The sequence below is a fragment of the Struthio camelus genome, chromosome 3 (genome assembly GCF_040807025.1).
Source record: "Struthio camelus isolate bStrCam1 chromosome 3, bStrCam1.hap1, whole genome shotgun sequence".
In the NCBI taxonomy this organism is placed as follows: domain Eukaryota; kingdom Metazoa; phylum Chordata; class Aves; order Struthioniformes; family Struthionidae; genus Struthio; species Struthio camelus.
The window spans coordinates 63520784-63546744 of NC_090944.1; the positions used below are offsets into that span (position 1 = coordinate 63520784).

A 25961-nucleotide genomic window follows, 5' to 3' on the forward strand; every position below is an offset into this window, starting at 1 on the left:
TCTTTTCCCCCAACAAATTCAGCTCTTGTGCCACAATACTAGTGTTGGTACCTCAGATTTGGTGTTAATATGAACTACTTAGGCTAGTCTCTATGATTCAGACTAGTCCTGGCTATTTCTAGTTTTAACCAACGAAACTTTTATAGTACTTGTCATATGACACTGATTAGAAGGGGAAAAGCATCAGCCAGCTATTGTCTCCTGACTTTGGAGTTACTGAGGGAATCACTTCTTATCATTTGAAGCTAGTCAGGATTGTCCTTGAGGGCTCAAATTATTATCATTATGTTAGGAGACTGCTACCAATCAAGCATTAAGGTAAGGTCTGTACTTTAAAAGACAAGTTGGAGGAACATTTAGCTTGCACATGGCCTACTCTGTAGCTGCTGCTGCCAAGAATGGCTACTCAAAAGATCTGAAAAACCCGTAAGAAGAGAATACTATTTAATTATTGTCAGAAACTAGTACGAGAGTAAATCTTTTTTGGACAGTCATTTGCTAGAAGGTTTAGGGATATAAAAGCACACCTCAACCTTTTTTTGGATGACAGTGGTTCACATCCTCATCCTGAAAGATTGTCTAGGACAGTAAAAATAGAGACATTTGTCTCTGGGGGTGGGGGGAAAGATACTTACTGGTCTATTTAATATAGTTCCTAACTATAGTTAGGAATTAACTATAGTATTAACTATAGTTAATATAGTTAACATACTTATTTAATAGGTAGTTCCTTATCAATTCACATTGTTCCTTGGCTATATGCATGCAACAAAGATTGCTTATCCTAACATGTACATCTACTCTGTTTCTGGGAACAGGTAGTATACTAGTAAAAAAAAAAAACACCACCACCACCAACAAACAAAATAACAGCAAAACAAACAAACAAACAAACACTAGGAAAACTGGTGGCCTGATAACCAGAAAGAACTTAATAAAGTCTAGCCCAGAGTCATACTGTGTGTTTCTAGCACAAGGCAGAAGTACCAAACTCTGAGTTCTTCTCATAGTTAGCAAAGTATCTCTGCATGCCACGTATAGGCATTCTGATAGGGGCTAAACAGAGTTCCTTTGCTGATTCCAGAGATCAGCTTTTGTGAAATGACCAACCTCAATAACTTGTGCTAGGCTAGTACCCTCCTCATAGCTCAAGCACATCCTTGCTGTTAGTCCTAGTGTAGTGTAGCAGTCCTAGAGCTCTGTGTAGACAGTCAGGTATATCATCTTTCTGGCAGAGACTGCACTTCCAAATCAGAATATTTGGGTTGTGCAACTCCAGCCCTTTGGATAAAGAGCAACATCCTGCGGCTGTTATCCCAGTCCCTTTCAGCAAAACTGTATTCAGAAGAGTCAGAAAGGGGAATTGTGGAATGCTGATATCCTCTGTTGTCCCATGTGAGGAGAATATAAATCAAATAGGATAGAGACGGGGAGCATATTGCCTTTGTCAAACAAGCCAGCCCTCTTGTTTAACTTCCAGAGGAAAAAAAAACGGGATTTGAAAACTATCTAAATGAAGTTGAATAATAATGAAACTGAGGTCGAAAAAAGACTTATTCTATTGTCAGGAATGAGGAGGGAAGAAGAAATAGTGTTAGCAAGAGTTGCAATGCAGGGTGCACAACCTTGACAGCATGCTTTACATTGGAATGTGAAAGGAAAGAAAGGCTTTCCAATATCCCGAAAAAAATAAAAAATCAGGAAGCTGAGCACTGTCTACAGTACAGTGATTACTAGTTGAAAGCACACAGCTACTGACCTCTGATGACTATTAATTCTGCCCAGAAACAGGGAGCAACCAAGGTAAGTCAATTAAATTGAAGTAAATGAATGCATGCTAAAAATGGGGCAATTTGTCCAAGAGGCTTTTGAGGAACATTTATGAAGATTTTCTGCAGGGTAAGCCAGTATAATTGTGCCGCATTGTATATTGACTATGCAAGAGAAGAAATGCAAGCTGAGACTTTTAGGGGGACAATACTTTGTCACAAAGGACTAAATGTTCCTTTTTGGACTACTTATACTGCAAATTCAAGTACTGCTGCCATTTTTTATGCTTATCTTGTTTTTTATTATGAATTTAGGCAGTAGTTAGATATCATCTCTAAACATCATCTATGTTGATGGTTGATTTTACAAATAAAACAGTATATCACTGTCAAGACTGTCAATAGAATGTGTCACTCAGAAAAATCAAAATCCTGTATACGTTATTTGCACAGCCCGGTTCCATTGGCTGCCATTGATTTCAGCGGGCTTTGGACTGGAAAACATTTTTGTTGAATATCTTTCTTCCATCTGACCAGTCTGAAAACTACTTACCGTTAAATCTTTTCATTTTGTATTATCTTATATGAAAATCTTGGTAAGAATTATCTCAGTTCAATACATTGACGTCCCTGTGAATAGGCAAGGCTGTAAAACTATTTGCTCAAAGATCAGAGCAGGTGCCGCCTGCTGTATATTTGGATCCTCTCAGTTTGCTGCTTGTCAGAGGTTCTGGGAGAAAGCTCAATTCAGTTGTAGGTTTCGAAACACAAAACCTGAGTTGAGTGTTCGGAGCTGTCTCTTGAAACAGTTAAGGCAGTCTTTTGAAACACCTTTCTGTCTCTTTTATGTATTTTTTCATTTCAAATGTTCCTCCATGTCAGCTCAGGTTGCTTAATTGCTGCAGTATTTCCCAATGGATGTATTCTGAGACAGTCTTTCCAAGGACCAAACAAACTGCAGGGTGGCTTCCATTTTAATGGAGCCACGCAACTTTTCTTTTTTTCCTTTTTTCCCCCCTCTTTTCGTCAGCTTTGTTCTATTTGCTCTCAGTATTCTCTCAGTCCTTGCCATTAAATCTTTTGTCCAGTCTACCCTTCCTCTATATCTACCCTCTGTCACACCTTTACTTTGCCAGTCCCATTCTTTGGCCTCACGGTGTCTCTTTCTTCTCATCTCAGTCACTGCTTCCTCTGCCTGTTCTATCGCATTGACAAGACTCAGCATGCTGTGCTGAAGTATCTTGGCTATAGACCTCATCTCCTGCATGGAGAAGAATCACTATGACCTGACCTGCTGCATCACTTGTGTGGGCTTGGGTTTTAATATTCAGGACATAGTTTGTGCAAAAAACTTATATTTCAGTTTCTTCTAGATGAATTAATGTTCAGAATGAAAGTAGACCACAAATCCTAAACCCTCTGATGAGTACGGAATGAAACCACATTATTGACCACCCTGCGTAACTTATTAGCTCCCAAACATTTTCCTTCATATCTCTGAAAGTCTTCTCTCCCTGTACAAACTGCTATGTAACCCCTGCCTATCTGGAGCTGCATCAGCAGAGAGCTCACGATCCATTCCTCTTAAAGGCATAAAGTGAGCAAAATAAGAAGTAAATTCTTTGCCTGTGTCAAGGAGACTCAAAGTAGCTGTCTCCCTAGTGCTGAATTATGTCCTTGCTGGTACTATCACCTATGGATCCTCTCTTAACATAAAGAATTAACATGGAATAATACTGTGTAATACTTTTTAAATGTTCTAGTCTAATAGATCAGGAGAATGCAGGTCAAACGCTATATTTTTAATATGGAAAACTATTTTTTTCTTTTTTGTTGCATCCTTTCTGTGTTTCAATAATGTTCACTTTAGAGTATGTTTTAACAGTAAAATTCACATGTAATTGCTACTACAGCCATTATTTGTTCCTTTCGCTCCTACATTTTTTTGTTTACACCATGACTATTCAATTTTATGCTCAGTTTATACATTTACAGAAGGCTTTACAGTTGCGAGTTAAGTAAAATCGAACTTAACTCAGGTTAAAGTACAACATAAACAACTCTCATCTCAATGTTAAAAATAAATCACAGTTACCAATGTTTTTATAAGACAAGTGAAAAAAATGGAAGGAAAAGTATGCTTAATCTACACACGCTTTCTGTTAGCTCGGAAGACTTCTTATTCAGATCCAGATGATTTGCAGTTCTCTCCTGACAAGCTGGCAGGCAGGGTTTCCTCTCTGTGAATACCTTATGCATTAGGTTAGATCCGTTAGATGCTTCCTGACAAAGAGCCTTCATCAGCGTAATACTTAGCAGAATGTCTTTTTTTTTAAGCTACTTTCCCATTTGAAGTGTCCCAGAAAGTCAGATTTCAATTTTTCTGAGACTAATCCTGTTTCCTCCTGTTGAAGAGCTGAGATGACCACATATCTTCATTATAATAAAAATTGTTTTTTTTTTCCTTGAAGATATAATGTCTTTTGTTAGGCCAATATGTTGTCTCCCAGTACTAGATTAAGGAATGATAACTCTTATCTGGCATTTTAGTGATACACCAGCATGTTTCAGTGTAAGAGATCTTATACCAGATGTTTTGTTCTGTAGATTAAACATCTAAGTGGGATGAGTATATACATCTTGCATCCTGATTGAGAGCAGTTGCAATGGTATCCCACCAGTTTCGGGATCAGAGTTCACCTGTTGATTACCAGCCTCTTTATTCTGAACATAATGTAGTAGCTATGTTCAGCCATTCCTCTCTTAGCCCTACCATACAGAAGGAAAGCAAAGAGTATTTCAATAGAAGAGAATTAGCCATCTTCAAACAATAAAAAGGTAATAGCCTTTCAAAGAGAGTAAAGTTAAGTCCTGTTTTAAAAGGACATTGTCACCGCAAATGCTGAACTTTTGAAGTTTTTATCATTTTAAGCCACTTAAATTTGTCTCTCCAAGCTCTGAAGGCTATAAATTCTTTGATCATTTTTAAAAATGAAATCCGGTATTTAATTAAATATCAGCTTAGGCACAAGAATAAGAAAATGTGGATATTATCAGAGCTCATTATTGTTAGATGTTGGGCTTGGCCATAAATACATTGGTCTGTGGATAATCACGCAAACTAGAGGTAAACTGGTATCATGACTCAGGGCCACTAGTAGTCACATCAAGATTCAGGAAGTGAATCCTTTTCACTGCATAATACTGAAAAATTAGTAATTAGTAATTTTTCCCCCATAGGAACAGCACATGAGAAGTGATGGGCCAATGACTGTTCCATAACAGAGCAATGTTGTTACTGTCCAAAAGATAAACTTTTGCCAGAAATAGCCTCTTCCTATTTTACTTTGTGCTTCTGTGATGTCCTATGCCAAAGATGAAGCCTGTATCAAATGTCTATAACTTTCAAATGAAGTGTGTACATCCTTCCCTCAAATATCTCACATTTTAGTAAGTTCTAAATAAACTTCATGTTAGAATATTTCTCTTTATCTATATGTCCAATGTTTAACTAATTTAGATATCTGGAATCATATTCCTGAAGGATTAGTAAAGCCAAATGCTTGCTTGCTTTGCAAAAATAAGTTAGGCAAAGAAAGAAATCCTGCTGCACTAATGGAAATTTTACAGAGATATGATAACTTTGCTACTGTAGCACTAATTAATTGATGACAGTAATGTACCAAAAAAAAGGGGGGGGGGTTAAGAATATGAACAAAAGACTGTTGAGAAAAATGATTTACTGGGTCCAGTGTGGGAAGACATTACAAAAAGACACAGCCCCCCGCCCCCCCTCAAAAAAAAACAACAACAAAAACCAGACAGGCAATGTGAAAGGTAAGCTAGGCACACGTCAAGGCAGACGTCACATTCTTCTCTTTAGAACTCAAACATGTTAAAATGGCTTCCTTCTCAGTTCCAAGAAAAAACATACAGCCCATTCCTTAGCAGGAGTGTTTAATACGTTCCCAAAAAAGGGTCTGTGGCATGCTGGTAGTATTTAACTGAAAGAACTTTGAAACAGTATTCATGAAAATCAGTCTTAGACTTTTAATCACGCAGACTCGCAGATTACTCTAAAATGTAGCTAATTTCTTCCATCAGCTGTGAAACATCTTCCTGTCATTCTGTCCACTAATATATCATAACAAAGTGCAGCCGATCCTGCTCTGAATACTTCAGATAACAAGACTAGTTAGCAGCATAGACTCAAAGACATCGCCATACTGCCGTTCTCTTCATCTTTACCCACAACTTTGTTTTAAACAATAAACATATAGATAATAGACACAAAACTAAGGCAATCTTTTTGTGGGCCTCCTTGGAGAGATTATAAATGATTCAACTGCCAGGTCTATATGATATTCAAAATAGCTATGTGATTTATTCTTGCCTGGATTAGAAACCTGGGCCGTCCCACTGGTTTCTGAAACACAATCAGTAACCCTTTATCAAACTATTTCTGTAATAACACTATATCAAAGTTACTTTCCCAGACCATGCTCATAATAAATAAGTGGTAATTTACAGACTACAGTATGCAGAAAGCCCAAAGACCAATATACCCGCCACTAACTCTGTAAAGCCAGAAATCATCTGCACCATGCCAAAAAAAGTTGCAATGCCCATATGCATCTCAACAACATCACCAGCATCTCAGATCACATCACATTTTCTCTAAGGGAAAGGCATGAGGTACCTACCTCTACAAGCTAAAAAAAGCTCATACCTAGTAGGAGCATTCCACCAGAGAGAGAGCTTAATGTTTTAAAGGTGTTTTACTGTTTCAAACCTAAGAATTTAACTCAACACAAAAAGAACCCCTGGTCCCTACACTCCTGGCACTCCCCCACACAAGCACCAGAATCTGCACTGGAAAATGAATTCTTCCAATAGCCTTGTCACTAAATTCGTCTTTAGAGATAAGCTCTCCAGAGTCTGATGTGCACTGAACGTATCCAGGTTGTGCCTCATGTAATAATTTCAGGTTGCCAAAGACCTCCACAGTCACTGTAAACACACTCCCCATGACAAAGCCATCAAAATCTTCAGATTCTTCACTTTAATTCCTGGAAATGCATTATATTTCGTCCAGTGTGTTCAGTACCATTACTGAAATTATGTGTGTGGAAACAAACAACCATTATGCACCAGAATAAACCCATACAGACAATCAATAAAGGATTGAATCATCTAGGTGCCAGCAGGGGAATGAAAGTTTCTAAGAAAATAATCTCTCTTTCATCTCAGTCCAGATCCTGACAAAGCAGCTTTCAAAGGTGAACTTAGGAACTATGTTCATAATTCTGTGGAACAGCAAAAAGGATACTGGTTCTAGGGCAAATAAGTATCCCCACACACATGCGCATGTGGAGCCGCACACAAATTTTTGTATGTGTTCTGTAGCCTATACATTATCCATCTCTTTCTTCCCCTTTCCAGTTGATAACTATCTTATCCCTCCCATTTCCATGTTAACATCCCTTCTTCTCTAACTGTTTTTTCTCAGATGGTTTTACTGATATATATTTAAGTAAATCTAAAGTGGTTTGTTGTCCAGTTGTACTTATCTTTAAAGTTTGCTCCTTCTGCTTCAAACCTGAAAGACCTATATGCCCAAATGCTAGGTTAGTTCACTATAACATACTATCTGCACACAGATTTCACTTGGGAAAATAACTTCTTTCCTCCCTAAAATCTTTCCTTTTTAAATGATCTTTATTAAAACAGAAGATCAAATCTCTTATAACATTTATGTTATATTTTAGGCGTTTGAATATACCATCCTTCCTTTACCTGATCCGTTTCAGTATGGCATTTCCTGTTTGTTAGCAGAGGAATATTGAACAGTGTTGACCTGATAACACTGTTGCCTAATGACCGTCCGCATAAAGCTCTTGAAATAAAAAAGGGATTACTGTAATTACCTAAGATGACTTTCTGCTAATAGGGGGAAAAATGTAGTGCCTCCCATTTTCCACAAAACAACACGTTTTCATTTAAGTTATAGTACATTTTTAGGTAGCTGTCTAGTGATGACTTGATCTTTGAATGTGAGATTTATTTTAACTATAGATTATGCGCCTAATTTTTCAGCAGCTAAATTAGTCGTGTAGGCTCCCCCTGCATTCAGCGGTATTACAGACACCTCTAGAAAGTGATTCATCCTATCCTAAAACTAACTGTTCAAGGCAGACGGGACAGATTGATCCCAGAGACTGAGAATCTGCCACCTCTTGGATATATTCTTTGAGTGGTTGATTCCAGCCTCACGTTACAAATATTTCACTATGTTTCTAATCTGAATATTCCAGTATTTAACCCTTATGGCAGCTTTAAAGCAGCTTAGTTGTTTAGTTTTACTAGGAAGAGGATATCTCTACTTTATACACTCATAATACAACCGTTTTTATTCTGTTGGACTCCAGACCTTTTTTATGGCCAGGCAGAAGATCAGTGGTCTCATTTTAGTGTCTGGAAGAGCCCAAACTTTGACAATCTCTTTCAAACTGAGCTCACAGTTTCAGTATAGCCATTCTTTTTCTTCACTAAGAACACTGACCAGATGGACCTATTCATAACTTTATTTATTTTTCAAACCTTTATAAATCTCTGTTCAACACTCAGTAAATTCCAATTCCAAAAATAAAAAGCTTTTTGCTAGTCCCTTTATTAGATAACAGCTTTATTCTGTCTAGTTTCCAGTCCTTTCAGACCTTACTCAATCAGTGGCAGTTTGTCTGACTGTTTTTATGGTACTTTATCCTGCTTGGAAGAGCTGTGGGGTCCATACGCCTTATCAATTAGCAGCTTCTAGCATTTTTAATGACCATTCCTGGTCTACTCTGTAGAATTCCCACTTCCTTGTGCTATAAATGTGATATTGGCAAATGTCCATTTTACTCATTTGTAGAAACAGAGGGAGAAGAATTGTTTAACCTCTGCTATGGGTCACATTTTTTATTATCATTCTAAATAAATGAGCTGGGCAAAGCATTTAGCAGACTACTTGTCTACCCTAGGGAAAAATGTACATTTTATTATAGCTATTGACTTAAACTAACCGACTCTAATAATATCTATCCTACTAAACATGGTCAGATAAGAAGTGATTTCATTCATCTCAGTGATACAGCTGCATAGGTGTTATATACAGAAGGGTTCACGAGAAAAGTGTAATCAACTTTCTGGAGCAGAATTCTTGATTTGGATCCATTCAAAACTTTAGTTCTAGATTAGAAAGTCAGGACATATACTACAGAAAGTTCTATGGGAAATCTTGATACACATTGTTCATCCACAATCAATTCATTGCATTCCCTTGATATTTTATGCTCATTTCACATCTTTATCTTGATTTTGCTTTAAAGGTCTGGGAGAGAGGAAACAAAGACATAAAACAGAGGTCTGCCACAGCCTGACTAGAATGATTGGGCTCAGCATTTTGACATACACCTTAAAAGATCAAAGTACTCTCTCTAAGCTTTCTTATCCTTTGTATAAAAATGATTTTTCTACAGTTGTGTAATGAATGTCTGTAAAACATGCAGCAAGGGCCTACATACAACATGCAGAGATCTTTTTGTTAATGTAAATGGGATTGGATAATTGTACTTAAGGGGAATTATACATGTTTTGTAATTTAATTACTTCTCTGTACATCATCTGTATCCACCATTTTATCAATAAAATAAACAGCAGAATGTGGTTGCTTGATAGCTTTCTGACTAAGGGCATTTAACTGAAGAAACTGCCAGGCCTACTGGTTTACACAGCTTTAAAAAATCTCTGTTCTTTCCTGCTTCTCACTCTTAGCCACAGCTGTAATTCATTTAACTTTAGGGCATTGCTCCTGTTCTTTTTTTATGTAGGATCAAGTTCAAGTACATAGTCAAGACCTATGTCTTTTCCTTCACTTCCCTTCTTTGAATGCTCTTAGGCAGAGCATTTTGGAGTGATCTGGAGCAACCTCAAAGGATGGGCTGAGCTGAAGAGCAGATGAAATGTTTCCCTATATAACCTATTAGGAGGGCACACAGATTGTTCTCTGCTTACTTTTTCCCCCAGCACCTCCCTCCATTAGATGGAAGAGACCACAAGGCCTGTAAATAGGGCAGTCCTGACAGATTTATTTCATATTGAATATTCTGTTTTAGTCTGCACATGAAAACTTCTGAGCATTTATTCCTTGTCTGAATAGGAAAAAAAAATCCTCATAATAACTTGCACACTGAACTGCATTATCTATGCATGATTATAGATAGATTTGGAGAAGAGATCATTGTTTAATAAGTAGTAATTGCATTACAATGTGGTATTTTGAAGTGATTTTACTGGATGTAAGAAAAAGTCTTAAAAAAAAACAACAACTCTAAACTGGTCAAGGCTACCTAGAATCTAGTGCTAATAACGCGACTGCTTTAATTTCAGCCTTTGCCTCAGTTTCCTCAGTATAGCTGTACAGATAGTCATCCAGTTCTTGCAATTGTTCTTTACAACAGCAAAAAGTAGAGGTGAATTATCATCGTAACTTACCTCCTATACAAGTTATATTAAAAGTATGTGATTCAGCAAGCTTACCTAAAAGCAGCACTTAGGATTAGCTGTCTCTAGGGGTGTTAATATCTGCTGCTGGGGGTTATCTTAGTTCTCACAGCTATGTACATTCTAGTCCACGTAGAAGAAACATATAATTAGTTTTGGATGTCTTTACTGCATAATGAATCCCAGCACAGCAAAGGTTCAGCTGGTGATTGTCCATACTGGTGTCTCTAATGTCTGCAATGTCTGACAGCATACAGTATTAAGCAAGACCTACACAGTATGAGGTACCACTCTGCATAACAGCGTTTCTCCTGTCTTGAAAAATTTAGCTGTTTCCTCAGAGTAGTAGTGACTCCCCGTTCTGGCAGAACTCTTGCCAATGCAGGATAACTGGTTGCCTGTGCAAGGCTATAATATCACCTATCAGCTAACTGAAGATAATTTTCTTCCTTTAAGATAGCAGTTCCCAGCCTGTGCCACAGCATATACAGATACGCTGATGATATGAAGATATGCAGAAGCCCCCGTCTGACCAGGCTATTCATTCCTCTGTGAGCTGCTGCAGGCACTGACGTTCAGGATGCAACCAAAAGAAGCAGTAGCACCAGCCTATTCCAAACTTAAAGGGGGCAGCACTTTCATCATCCTGCATCACGATAGCTCAGCTTCAAAATTATTAGTATAGCCTCATAAGGGCTTGCAGCTCAGGCACAGAATTTTTCAGATGTGTCTGTGTTGCTTCCAGTTGCTGCACAAAGATGTTCTGCGAGTTTGCAGTTTCTCTGATGTATTAATGTTTGAGCTGCTTTCTCACTCCCGGAGTTAGTGCAGGTGGAAATTTATCATGCTGTTGCATTTATATATGAACTTTGGTGTGCTCTGAGGCTTAGTAAAACATGCAGCATGGTAGAGCAGATGAGGAAGAAGAGAGTTCTTGTCACAAAACCGAACATGCATTTGAGGCTGCACCTAGCTGCATAGTTTACTGCTCAGCACTTACCCATTGTCGCTTAGATAAGATTCAGCATCTCACTTGCTCAGGAAAAGTATAGCAGGTAAATCTAAAGCATGAAGGTCTGTAAGTCCACCTGTTAGATTTTATCCTTAAATGGATGAGAAGCACTCAGAAGGTCAGGTTCAGCACAAAGATGGTACAAGAAATTCTTCTTGCACTTCTCAATTACTATTTTCCAGAGCAGTCGTGGTGACTGACTTTACAGGCAAATATAAAATTGCTTATTCTCTGACAGAAGTCCCTTTCTTACTATGTCTTTCCTTCTGTAGACTAATAACCTAGGTAATGATAGATTATCTGTATAACTTTGTATTAGCTTGTGCTATTTATGGTGAGTGGAGAGTTAAGTATTTTCTTCATTCCTGTCTTAGTTCAGTTATATTTCATTGATAGCCTTTAAGACAGGACTAGTCAATTTTTACTTGGATCTACTGGATACTTTTATTCAGGTCAGCTGAATACTGAGTTCTACTGAATATACTTACCTAAGTTTGCCCAGACTTCTCATGGCTGAGAGCTGCCACTATGTGCTGCAGCTGCTCTCTGGGATTTTGCTTGTTTGTTTGTTTCACCTAATTAAAAATAAAGGTCATCTGAGTCTTTATTCAAGCCTTCCTTTTTAATTAGCGGGAATGAAACAGGAACCTTCCTGTTGTCAGGGATGGGGATGGAGAGTGAGAGCAAGCAGTATGGGAGTGGTGGTTAGCACTAATTTTAGCTCTTGTTTTATACTTTTTTTTTTTTTTTTTGAACATGCACATTCATGTGCACATTCCTTGTGTTTTTGCTGGCTCTGTATAAGGACTGGCTATTTTTTATATTGAAGCAATGGCTAATTGTTTCAAATTCTAGCTTAGGTAGAGTAGCATGGCCTGAAGTATCCCAGTACCTGTGCATTTAGGAATGCCATCGTTAAGCCTGCCTTCTTGTCCTCATAAATCCTGAAGAAAAACTGGAGCAAAAGACTTGTAGCTTGCACATGCAAGAGTAAAGGGTGGTAAATAATACTCAGGTAGGTAGATATAAGTACATGGAATATATTCAACTCAAGCATATCAACAAGTAGAAAATCTAGTAAGGGTAGCAGGAGGCCTGCATGGATGAACGAGGAGCTCCTGACAAAGTTCGGACAAGAAAGTATACATGATGTGGAAGCAGGGACAGATGACTTGGCAGAAATACAGAGACGCTGTTTGAGTGTGCAGGGATGGGGTTAAGAAAGCTGAAATTCTTATGGAGCTGACACTGGTAAGGGACATGAAAGGCAACAAGAAAGGCTTCTATAAGTACACAAGCAGCAAAAGGAAGGCTATGGAAAATGTATGTCCACAGCTAAAAGGGGAAGGGAACCTTGTGACAAAGGACACAGAAAAGGCAGTGGTAGTGAGTGCCTTTTTCATCTCAGTTTTTACTTATAAACTAGCCTCAGGAATCCTAAGCCCCTGAGACTAAAGGGAAATTCTGGAGCAAGGAAGACATCCTCAGTGAAGGAGGATCAGTTTAGGGAACACATCAACAGAATGGATAGACAGAAGTCCATGGGCCCTGAGAGGATGCATCTGTGAGTGCTGAGGGAGCTGGCCCATGTCATTGCAAGGCCACTCTTAATTATCTTTGAAAGGTCATGGCAATAAGTAGAGGTTCCAGAGGACTGGAAAAAAAAAATATATCACTCCCCACCCCTACCCCGTAAGAGGGTGAAAACAAATATTGTCCTCTTCTGTAAGAAGGTCAAGAAGAAGGATCCAAGTAACTACAGGATAGTCAGTCTCACCTTGATGGTGGGGAGGGTAACGCAGTAATTAATTCTAGAGAGTACTTCCAGACACAAGAAGGGCAAGGTGATCAGGACTAGTCTCCATGGATTTACAAAAGAAAAATTGTGCTTAGCCAACCTGATTGATAGCCTTCTACAACGAAATGATTGGCTTGGTGAGTGAGGGGGGAGCAGTGGACGTTGTTTACAACATCTTGAACATACTTCGGTGAGGCTTTCAACACTGTTTCGCATTAAGTCCTCATAGATAGAAGTTGATGAAGTACAGGGTAGATAAGTGAACGCTGAGGCTTACTGAAAACTGGCTGAATGCCAGAGTCAGAGGGTTGTGATCAGGGCCATGACGTCCATCTGGAGGCCACTCACTAGAGGTGTCCCCCCAGGGATCAATACTGGTGCCAATACTGTTTTAACCTCTTCATTAATGACCTGGATGATGGGACTGAGTGCACCTGCAGCAAGTCTGCAGATGATACAAAACTGTGAGGAGAGGCTAATGCAGCAGAGGGTTGTGTTGCCATCCGGAGGGAGCTTGACAGGCTGGAGAAAGGGGCAGAGAGGGACCTCCTGAAGTTCAGCAGTGGGAGGTGCAGAGTTCTGCACCAGTACAGGCTGGGGGCTGACCAGCTGGAGAGCAGCTCTGTAGAAAAGAACCTGGGGGTCCAGGTCAACATGAAATTGATCATAAGCCAGCAATTTTCCCTTTGGCAAAGAAGGCCAGTGGTATCCTGGGCTGGATTTGGAAGAGTGTTGCCTGCGGGTCAAGGGAGGTGAGCCTTCCCCTCTATTCAGCATTGGTGAGGCTACATCTGGAGTGCTATATCCAGTGCTGGGCTTGCCAGGACAAGAAAGACATGGACCTATTGGAATTAGTCCAGTGAATGGCCACAAAGAAGATTAAGGGACTAGAGCATCTGTCATAGGTGGAGAGGCTGGGGAGCTTAAACTGTTCAGCCCGGAGAAGAGAAGTCTGTGAACAATGTGTATAGATACCTGATGGGAGGGTGTAAAGAAAATGGAGCCAGACTCTTCTCAGTGATGCCCAGCAGCAGGACAAGAGGCAACGGGCACACACTGAAGCACAGGAAACCCCATCTGAACATAAGAAAATACTTTTTCACTCTGAGGGTGCTTCAACACCAGAACAGGCTGCCCAGAGAAGTTGTGGTATCTCCTTTGTTGGAGATATTCAAAATGTGACTGGACATGGTCCTGGGCAACCTGCACTGACTGGCCCTGCTTATGTCAGATACAGGGGGCTTGTATCAGGTTATCTCCAGAGGTCCGTTCCAACCTGAGCTATTTTGTGACGATCTGCAAAATGAGGACTGATGTGGAAAAAAAAAACCCCAAAAACCAGCAAATAAAGCTAAGGCCATCAGTAGATCTCACCACACAAACGTAGCTCTGCCTTTATTTCTTCTGTTCTTCAGGAGTGAAAAATAAATTGATACCCTTCAAAGCCAGAACCTAGTATAATGGATAAATATGCACATTTTAATTATCAGCCAGGAGTGTATTTTCTAATTAATGTCCTCCACTTTTAACTTAGATATTAGTTTTGTTGATGGCACAGAAAGGCTTATGCGTATTTAAAAAAATTAATAAGAATAATAGGGAATGGGCTAATCAGGCACTTAGAAAGCACCTTGCCTTGCCTTCGTCTGGAGAACAACTGAAGGGACCTTTTCTTGATGCTGCTTGGGAAGAGTGTCTGAGGGTGCTTAAAGTCTGCCCAAGGATAAAGCATGTACTGAAGTCAGATAAGAGATATCTTCCATTTAAGCCACTCCATTGCTGAAATATATTCATATTCTGTCCTTTAGTTGAGCAACTGAATCACTTCAAAGGTGACTGAGGGAGATGAGCAAAGAAAGAATTACACTAATGAATGCCTGCATAGCAGAGGCCTTAATCAGAATTATAGTCCCTTTCTGATTAGGGGATAAGAAGGTACAGATATGAGATAAACTGCATACATGAAAAAGAATATCTGACATTGTTGTCTAATAATATGATCAAAGGAAAAATTAGCAGAGGTGAGCAAAACTCAGAGGCTTTGTAGAGCCTGCCTGCTTTTGACTGCAGTCTCCTGCTCTCCTGCTCTCAGATGAAAAGCAGGTGGGAGAGCGGTAATTGATAACCTTGTTTTTGAAGTACTTTTTTTTTAAACAGTGATCAACAGTGCAGGTTTAATTTAACACATGCTAAGTAGAGGGAGCAGCACAAGATACCTGAATTTTTCAGTTGCACTTCTAACTAAATGGCAGTAAAATTAGTGCAGCAGTGTGTATGTGTTTGTGTGCATGCATGTATTCATATTTTGAGACAGAGATAAAACTCAGTAAAGTAATGGAAATAAAACTACAATAGAAGTTGTTTACATTACAAAAAATAAGAGGAAATATAGCTTGAACTTTCTCAGAACAAGAAGTGAGAGGATCAGTAATAACTTCTGATGCTTGGGGTATTTGCAGTGGGATGTTGACAAAGACAATAGGCACAATGGTAAGTAAAACTTCCAAACTTCTTTTAGAAGTTAGTATCTCTGCAAGATTTACTGGAAATCACTTGTCTGTATACAGAGTGGTTCTCAGACTGGTCAACTATATCTGTCATTAATAAATCTTCTTACATATATTTTAGTTGCATTAGCTGTATAGACTAAGACCTGCCCCCTTTTTTTAAATATTTTTTATAATTATATTAGCAGGAAAGAATACAGATATATTGGCAACATTAGGTAAATATTTTCCAATTAATGTGTCTGTATGGAAGGGTGTTTTTTCCCTTGTGTTTTGTTTTTATTTTTTTAATCTTGCCTCTTTTCAAATAAAGTGTGATTTCCCGCTGACTGCTGTAGAAGTTGATATTTGTATTCTGAGAAAGCCTGTAGTTTGAGAAAGATATAGAATAAGAGTCTTCCTATATTCTTCTCACAATAGCTGTTTCTAAAGGATAACTTGGGTGTGCTTTATGATATTTACAGCCATCTAGATATACAGTATTAAGTGAGGCTGAATCAAAGTGCTTGTGCTCTGATTCAGGTCATTCCTATAGTATCCCCTCCCATCTAGTGTCCTATCTGGATCTGAAATTTTCCTGTCTTCAGAAATATGTAGGGTATGAAAGCCCTATCTTTTTATCTGCCATGGTAATTTCTAATTGATGCAAAGACAGAATGTGTTTGTGCAGTTTGCAAAATCTTCCATCCTCATGACATCTCCTTCTTCTCTCCACAAGCATTACTACCAACAGTACAGTTTTAGGTTAATTTTGGTGATGAAAGTACAGTCAAAATCTTTAGGTGGAGTGGATGTTTTTCTCTAAAGATTGGGTCTAAATGATATGAAACAGAAAAAGTATTTTTGTGAATGCTGGGATTGATTACGCAATTTATCTACAAGTTTACACCTCATGATTGATTGATAGGTTCAAAAGAAGTTTTTTCTGTAATTCAGACATTCATCAAGTTTTTCTTATGCGGATGCTCTGGTGTTTAACAAAGTTTGAACTTATGAGAAGGTGGCAGCATTCCTCTCTCACCTTTCACTGCTGCAGAATTTGGAGGATATGAATTGTATTTGCAACCACAACCGAATCTGATGGATAGGTAGACTAGTAGGTTTAAAAATTAATGGGGAAAAAGAGAGCCACAGACAGAGTGATCATGTAAGTCATCTTCCTCAGTAATGAAGCTAAAAAATTGGAAATGAAGCAGTTCAAGTGACTGATAAACGCAAGAGGAACTTGTAGCCAAGCTTTCAGAAAGGGTTTTTTGGGGTGCCTGATGCTAATGAACATCGTTCTGCAGTTTGTAATTTTCCTTGTCTTATGGATTTAAAAATATCTCTTTAGATTAACCTGGCAACTGCTTATGAGCTACTGAAAAGTAGCTGCCTTTTGAAATGTCAAGATAATTGGACAGTCTCACTATAACTTCTTATTGCTAAGGTACCACTCTACTAATTACAGGCAGATGTATTTGTGCTCAGTGAAGCATTAGTCTTCATCAGCATACAAAGGAAACAAGTATTTCTTAACTCTCAGCTGCCACAAATAAGGCACATGGTATTTGCTCTGCCAGTCAGTACATGAACTTTATTTTTTTTTGAAAAAGCTTTGGATGATTGAATAACTCTTTAGTGAAAAAGGAAATTTGTGCTGCTTCAATAATATATATTTTCTTACATGCAACTGGAAGCAGTTGCAACTGGAAGTTGTTAAAAATCTGTAACTTAGCAAGGAATTGTAATAAAAAAATATATAATTCATTTGAAGACCATTGCCTTTTCTATGCAATTGTTAGATCTCTGTTCTTTATGCATGCTTTAGGATGGTACCTTTCTCCTTCAGCACCTGGCAAAAAGTTTAATGTCTTGTTTCCCGCTTTTTTTTGTAAAGGTAAATCTTTCTACAGGGCAAAGTGCAACCTACTAGTCAGCTTAATCTCATCTATTTTCACCTGCTTCTTTGCTGATCCAAGCTTCTATAACTGAAAATATGGCCTCATTATTGTGTTCTATTCAGATAAAATATTTCCCGCTGGCTTAGGATTCTTGACTGGAAAAATGTAATAAAGATGTCATAACAAGACTGTACTTTCTATGCTGATTTTAAGTGACAGAATCTGTACATAAAACACATAGGTCACTGTTATGAACATCCCAATTTTTATTAATAGAAAATAATTTGCTAAAATGGGCAAACTGGGATAGAAGAATAATAGAATTTGGTGGGGTGGAGAGGTTGGTTAAAATTTTAAGATGATAAGTTGCAGGAGCATGTCCAACTTCAGGTTATTAGATCTGTTGACCTTAGCATCATCTTATGATGGTTTCCTGTTTCTGTTTAACTATGTTTTTTGTCCTGCAGAAAAGAGATATTACATATGCCATGGAGTGAGCTGAATATTTCCTTGGTGCCATTCTGTGGTATTTGCAGCCCTCTTTGACATTATCAAATGGATTGACATTTCAAATATTTGCAGTGCTCAGCGGGTACTAATTCAGTGAAGGTGAACCATGGGCTGCTCACATAGTGGCACAGCAAGCGATGTGTGTCTATTTAATCACAGCTGCTGAAATGAGATCAAAAGGCAGCGTGTTGTTAAACCCTTAAAGCTGCTGTCACAGCAGAGGGATCAGGAGGGGCCCACCACAGGAAGCAGAGTAAAGAAAAAATTTGGACTGGAGAATAATGCGATTCCACTATCCATGATGCCTGTCTGTTTTAAATGGAGATGACTGAAGGAGGCTGTTCAGGAGGGCATCTGCCCAGAGGAACCTTACCTAGCCAGGACTCTCTCCCACGTGGATTTTCGCAGTGGCAGGAGGATCAACCAACACCTCTGTAAATGATTTTGTGTGATCCATTCTTCCTTAAATAAATGATATTTTTACCTTTGTTTCAATCATATTTATTTTTATTAGCTTGCTGTCTGAAACAGTATTTGTTTAGGCTTTTATGTGATGTTTTGCACCGTGCTGAGGCTTTCTGGAATACAAGAATCCAGCTGCAGCAGAAACTCACTTGACCTGGACCAAGATCTTCCTCGCGGATTATCCTTGAACTGCTGAGGGCATGCCTTTGTTGAATAGCTTCACTGCGCAGTTTCTAGCCAGAAGAGGGCAATAGCATCCACCAGCTGGGGTGCTGGAGGAGGAGAAAGCTAAAATTAGATTGAGGAGATGATCACACAGAGGGTGGGGACATAAATGATAATACAATAAGTGGTGCAGATAGATTGCCTATCTACCTTAACTGTTCTCTAGTCATCCACATTTTTAGAAGCATTAATCCTGCCATGTTTTCTAACGATTATGCTTACAATTGGCACTGTTTTTTAATGCTTAGTTTTGACTTAATTTTTATCTATTTATGGTGCTTATACTAATAAGTATTACTTATTAAGTAATGGGAGTTTTCAGATAGGAACTTCTGCGGTCTTCTGTGTAAGTCTTCTCTTTCCCATTCCCACTTTCGTTCTTTGCATCTGGCTGCCGTCCACAAAAAACGTTAGTCACATGCCACGAGTCTATAATTCTCCCTTGTGATCCAATAGAGCCCACTATGTTTACAATGGATTCACTGATTCAAGAGAACTTTCTTTACCCTGAAGATGTTTGCTCTTTTTGAAGGCCATAGAAAATAAGAGAGAAAAGAAATCAAATAAGTATTAGTGTTCTCAAAACCAAACAAACCTCAATCTTGCTCCATTTTATGAACATGTGAATACTTACATCCCTATCAGGCTGAAACATTAACTGTTTTGCAGTCCCAAAATATGGGCTGTAAGTATGGGAAAACAAAGGAAAATGCTATAGCCTGTGTGGGATAGCACAAAAGACTGCAAAGCGAGCTGAACATTAGCTAGTTCTTTTTTTTTTTTAAGACACAGTTCTGCTCCTGCTCCCCTGAGGAATGCTGTGAGTGCTATTTACCTCATTCTTACTCAGTTCAGACTGAACTCACTAGCAATTACCCATAAGTATCACTCATTATTCAGGTGCTACATTCTGTGGTTATGCCTGCATTTACAAAAAAAAAATGTCCCTAGTAGGAATATTTATTATGTAAACTAAGACAGGTAATTGTAACCTCAGTATTCCATTTTTTTCCTTGATAACATATATGAATGCTAATTTCAAAGCAAACTGTGAAAGTAGTTATGCCTCCCTTTCAATAATTGTTAAACAATGAAAAGGGCATGTATGAAAAATTACATTCCAACTAGTATTTTTCTTTTAAAACTGCTACTATGAGTAATACTTCAACTACAATTTACATCACTTTATGACAAGGAATGGATTCCTAAAATTATAAAGTTCTGAGGCAAATTCTCTTTCCACTTACAATACCACAATTCAGGATTTTGTTGACCTGACTGAAATCACTTACGATGCATGAAGGTGCATCTAAAAGAATATGCTTCTTAAACGGTCTTTGAATATCTGTATGACAGCATACAATAACAATTTGGATTTTCAACAGGAATTTTGAACAAATGTTATTTCTGTCCCTCACAATCCCTCACCAGCATCTTTTTCATTGTATTAGGTTTATTTAGGATAAATTATTTAGCTATCATCACACTAAATCTGCCACGTCTACCTCCTTCACTTCCTGAATAATTGAAAGATACACCTATTGATGAACAGAAACATTATTTAATATTGTCATGAACAAAGAAAAAGAAAGAGAGGAAAACATAGATATGTTTACTCAAGATTTTTTTCTGTGGAATCAGTGTTTTGGAACTGCCTAGGAAACAAATGTCACAGTCTTGCTGTTGGACAGCTGGTTGGCATTAAAAGGTATAACAAAATAGTGAAAATAAAATGAACACTTATAGTTAAAAATTAATAGGCAAGTGAGTGTCATTAGCAAATGTTAAGAGGTTTTCCATTGGTCTGAGGATAAAATCAAAGATTACATCTGGGCAAAATCAAACAGCATACAAGGAAAATACCTTTCTGAGCAACCAAAAGGAGTTAACATTTCATAAATATTTAGAGCGTGAATCAGGCCAAAACAACGGTGAACTTCATCACCTTGAGAGCTGGAGTTCAGTGCACAGCTGTATGCATAGGTCTTCCTTATCTGCCTGAGACTCTTCTAATCACAAAGTACATATGCAGATTTTCAGTGCTGCGAATAGTTTTCTGTGGTATTTTGACACTTCTATGCCTAAAAAGGATAAATAGGAGATGTACATACCTTACCACTCACAAGCTTTGCAGAGGTGTAAATCTGGATTCTGGTCAAATTTCAGTGAAGGGCTTAATTGATTCTTATTTTGTGTGAGGTTAGTCACCTACAGGTAACTTTCTTATTTATTTTTAATTACATAAAAAAGTAAACGTAGTTGTACCTAATGTGTATTCCCATTGAATTTAAAAATCCCATGTCCAGATCAGAGCTACTCTAATGTATTCATATCCGTCATTATATTTAAAAGGTGTTATCTAAAATAACTCATGTATGGGGAATTTTGGATCAGACCATCCCCGATAGCTGATCTACTTAGGTCTTTAATATATCAGGAAAAAAAATGTATATATGTGTGTGTGTGTGTGTGTGTGTGTGTGTATTTATATATATATATCTCCAAAAATGAGCTTTTACTTTTTCTCTTTAAAGGGAGCAGATAGTCTGACTGTCAGCTGCTGTTAAAATCCTGGAGGGTAGGAAGTAACAGCAACACTGCATGAAAGCTTTGGTAAGTGTGTTGTGAAGATGGAGATTTTATCAAAATCATTCACTTACATGGCTACTTCAGGGAAAAGTAAAGACAGTCACCTGAAGCCCAGATTAAAATTCAGGTGTGTTTTTTTCATTTCTACCATGCAGCTGAATCTTACCTCCTTTATTCAATGGAATGAATTTCCAGTGACCTTTATTTCTTTTCTTCTGTCATTGATTCAGGTGGTAAAAACAGATATTTACATTCACTTTGAGTCTGCAGACATTTCCTGCTCAGAGCAGTTCCTCCCAAATCTGAAAAATGTTTGCAAGCCTCATAGGGAGAGATGAGAAAATAAATCACACAACTAGTTCCTAGCAGATTTCTGCTGGGCTTGAGGAAGAAATAAATAAGCTTTCTATCAGTAAAGAGCGCTTGAGGGTTTAAACAAACACAGCCATTTTGAACTTACTGTGTTGGACCTGTCTGATTATGTGGCCTGTCTTAATGAGCACTGAGGTGGATAAAACTTGCATATAAACTTACAAAAAAGTAAATAAATTGCATGGAAATTTGAGGTTAGGAAAAAAAAAGAATAATTGGGATGGGAGGGCCTCTCCACTCTATGGCACCTGAGCATCAAAGCTGGCATGTGCAGATGAGGTGGGACTAATGGACATATTCAGTGTTTAATGATCACATTGGACAAGTGCTGAAACATATGTCACAGCTTTTAGTTCTATATAAATATTTGGTCAGGGATGTGTCACTGCCTCGCTGTATGTATATTGAGTGTTGCTCATTTAATATACATGTTAATAGATGTGTTAGTGCCAGCAAACAAAGCTCCACAAGATGATATCAAACAAGAAGTCCTCCATAAATTGCATTAATTTAAATGGCCATGTTCCTTGACTTCTACTGCAGCAAGTGCAGACATTGCTAGGTAAAGAGAGACAAGGTTTTCTATTTATCTAAAGGTAAATTACCTTGCTTTTAAGATCAAATATTGAAGACAAAACTTGACACTGAAGCTCCCATGACTTATGACTCCACAGAAGTTTTGGGCTCAGTACAACTGTCTCTGCATGATATTTTATGATCTATGTTACGCAGAAGGTCAGAAGAGATGATCTAATGATCCCTTACGGCTTTAAAATCTTAAAATAGGAATTTTATATTGGACTACAATGGGACTATTTCTGTGTGTGTGTAAAGCGAATTGTGCAAAGTGTTAGCAGATTCAGAGCCCATGAGTGTTCAGAAATTCTTATTTCATCTCTAACATCAGCATCCATTAGTATCCCTCTTATTCCTCTGAGAAGTGATTCTCAAATGTGTCAATGCTGATTTTTTATACCTTTCTCTTTCTCCACCCTTCCTGGACTTCATGTGCAGCCGTGTAAACATGTTCTCTTTACTCAGTTATAGTCTGACCTCAGCTGTCAAACTGCACCCATTCTCAGTCTGAGTCTATTTGCAAATCCCTGTGTTCAGGGTTTCCTCCGCAAGAGTTGACAGGACCCACATGGAGTCTTATCGTATGACAAGCTTTGTGGGCATGTGCACTCTGGTGACCTGTGAGATTTCTATCTGGATTACTAGATAGAAGTGACTTGCATTTTTGGGGAAAATTTTTCAAACTTTGGAAAGCTTTAATCTTTTCTCAATAAATCATAATCTAGTCTTTTTCTTTCTTTCTTTCTTTCTTTTGTCACACACCTCACCCACAAACAATGAATTCATAGACTTGGAGTTATTCAATGAAAAGTGTTTTCTGCTTTGTTATCATTCAAATTGCAAATTACATGAAGACAAACTCTGCTGAAGGCCAGATCATACCATGAAATATCCAGAACCGTTATGGAGAGAAAATAATAACTGCTCACACAGAATAAGAGCCCGGTGTGTCTGTCTATCTCGATAATGTTCTGGAAATTCCCAGGGCCTCTACCCTTTTGTATTTTTCATAGAAAATAGTCTCACTAAGAAGACATTGTTTCCTTTGAGTCTCTAGTGTTTTCTGTTTCATATTCCTGAAAAATGTAGCTGCAGAGGTAACTATCTTATTATTTTTCATCATTTCCTCTGGGGTATTCTGCATCTGTTTCGTCTCCAGCGACAAACATCACCATGCCGCATGTAGTGTTCATTGTAGAATTAAATGAAGCATGTGTTGCAGCATTTGAGAACAACTGAAAATAATTGAAATGAGATATGGACTCTCATTATTCCCATTAAGTTTTATTTTTCATCAGAAATATTACTGGAGAATTTGAAATCAACCTTCCCAGTTCATCTTTTTGCAGCTAGCGTAAGACTGGTGTGCAAGACATCAGATCAACACAAAAAGAAAGAAAAATACTTCGTGCTGCTGCATAATTGAAGGTAAGCTGGCAAAGGGACAGGAATCAGACAGAAGCTGAGGAAGAGGCATTACTTATGTCTTCACGGGGGAGGAGACTGAGCCCTCCAGTCTCTGCCTTTGCAGCAGCTGCATTATGAATTAATAATAAGAAAAGTCCATGCATATGCACATGAGCTCCTTTCATTAATAATCGATAAGGCCATCAGTCAAGCAGCTGCACATTCAACACAGGAAATTGAGGTTAGGCCTATTTTGCCCTGCTCTTTGAATTACAGCTGAAGACACAGGGTGGAAAGGTAGGTGAAAAGCAGATAAAATGTTTACCAAGAAAGGTGGGAAGGGAAATGAGACTTTTCTACACCTTTTTCAGAAAGTAACTGAGAAAGAGTGTTTAAAAGAAAAAGTACTTTGACAAGCGTGGGGAAAGGGGTGTGGGAAGCCAATACAAAATAGAAGTGCTGCCTTATACTCTTTGGTGTATGGTATGTCTTTGAGGTGATGTACTGATTAATAGTGCAAAGCTATTTTGATCTTCTGATGGCAGGAACTCTTTGTACTAGTTGCACCTTGAAGAACTGTCAAGAGTGTGGAGGGTGATTCATTTCTTATTAGCAAACAGTAAATCAGACATCTCACTTTCTAATTAATGTCTGCTATTTGCTTGGAGTAAGCTTTCAGAACAAAATAAAATAAAATAAAATTAGAGGATGTGGAAAAATAGTCTAGCCTCTAAAAAAGCTCTTACTGTTTAAGAAAGTTTATGGGTAAGAATGGGCAAATTCAGTCACTTCACTGTGAGCTATGAAGCTATGGTGTATTTAAAGTGTGCAATAAATTCATATGCAAAAGAGATTAAAACAAATAATCCAGAAGTTTAGAAGTTTATTAAAATAATGTTGAGGTCATGAATCTCTTTATTAAACAACAGCCCATTGAAAGTTAAAGGCTTGTTGAAATTAATACGTTGAGCAATATAATAACGGCTTCCAACATTGTGCTCTGACTTCACACACTTCTCAGATCTCAGGGAACCAGATTAATGAAGAGTCTAGAGAAGCTTAAAAAAATCTCATGGGAACAATATCTTCAATCCTATGTATCTTTAAACAGCTTGTCCTTCTTTTTTCAAACTATCACTCACTAGCAAAAAGATAATTATTCTCTGCATTTCCTCTGTTTGTATCGCTTAAGTTGCAGGACACTATGTCACATAATATACTTTGTCTGGTGTTGCTGCACAGGATGTATCGTGAAATAGGGGTTAAGTATTCACCACAGGGAATGGGGGTCTGCATCTCTTCTGATAATGTCTGTTGAGCATGCACTTCATATTAAGCACAGAAAATTTGCCTGTCAACTGAAAAAAATACTAATTTCTGAAGAAAAAATAAAGAAAGTAAAGCAAGAAAAAAGGAAAGTGCTTTCAGGCTTATTTCAAAATTCTTCTCTTTTACAGTATAGCCCAGTGTCCTGAATCTGTTTGGGTCTGATTCTTCTATCCAGGACAACTTTCTAACAACAAAGTTAATTAACCATTGAAGTGAGTTGACTATCAGAACAGGAGTCTTTTTGATTTTTAACGACTTTCAGTGGAAGCTTTCTGGAAGTTATACTTTGAATTCGGTAAGTTCTCTTTAGTGCAAAGATAACTGGTTGAAACTCAGAGTTAGACTTTAAAGCAAGCTAGACGATCTCATGTTCTCATCTGGCTTTCAAAATTCAAGACTTCCACAACACTGCATTAAATAATTATGATACATACTCACACTTGACAAATTTCTGGGAAAGAACACTAGCTGGTAGGCAAATGTTTGCCCACCTTCATTGCCTCCACGATGATGGTGAAGAAAACAGGTATTCAGGGTAAGCAGTGATTGTTTCTGACAAAAAATTACATGCTAACTAGGAGCAAGTATACTTTTGAAAGACTTGAAAAACTACACATCACATGGAAAGCTGAGTGCAGTTCACTAAACAAAGGTCTTGTAATACAGTTGAAACTAATTATAAATGTGCCCTTTCTGGTAATTACTCTTATCAAAATATTTCTGTTCCTAAAATACCTATTGAGTATATAAGACTGGGTATGTAAGGCTGGTGGAATTTCTGACTACATTGTGTAATAAATTATGTTGTTTTAAAATGGAATATTTATGTATTTTAAGTGGAGGGAGAGATGAATGATAAAAAGCATACTTCCATCATTTAAGATAAATATTATATTTCAAATGTTTTATTAATTCTCTTTTCTACCCAGAGATCTAAGAATACCTTTTCACCCTTTGCTCTGTGCCAGAGCAGAT

General features: G+C 38.0%; 1 long non-coding RNA gene across 5 annotated transcripts in view; it reads left to right on the forward strand.

Moving 5' to 3' along the window:
- Positions 1 to 25242, forward strand: part of LOC104148494 (uncharacterized) — a 101008-nt gene extending 75766 nt beyond the window's left edge. For 3 of the 5 annotated variants that reach the window (XR_011140176.1, XR_011140173.1, XR_695120.2), the window contains 3 exons: positions 21248 to 21326; positions 23600 to 23678; positions 25115 to 25242. This is a non-coding gene — a long non-coding RNA (uncharacterized lncRNA). Of the gene's footprint in view, positions 1 to 9139; positions 9422 to 17980; positions 18448 to 21247; positions 21327 to 23599; positions 23679 to 25114 lie in introns of those variants that run through there. The other 2 variants (XR_011140174.1, XR_011140175.1) reach the window with 2 other exon arrangements.
- The last annotated feature ends 719 nt before the right edge of the window (positions 25243 to 25961 follow it).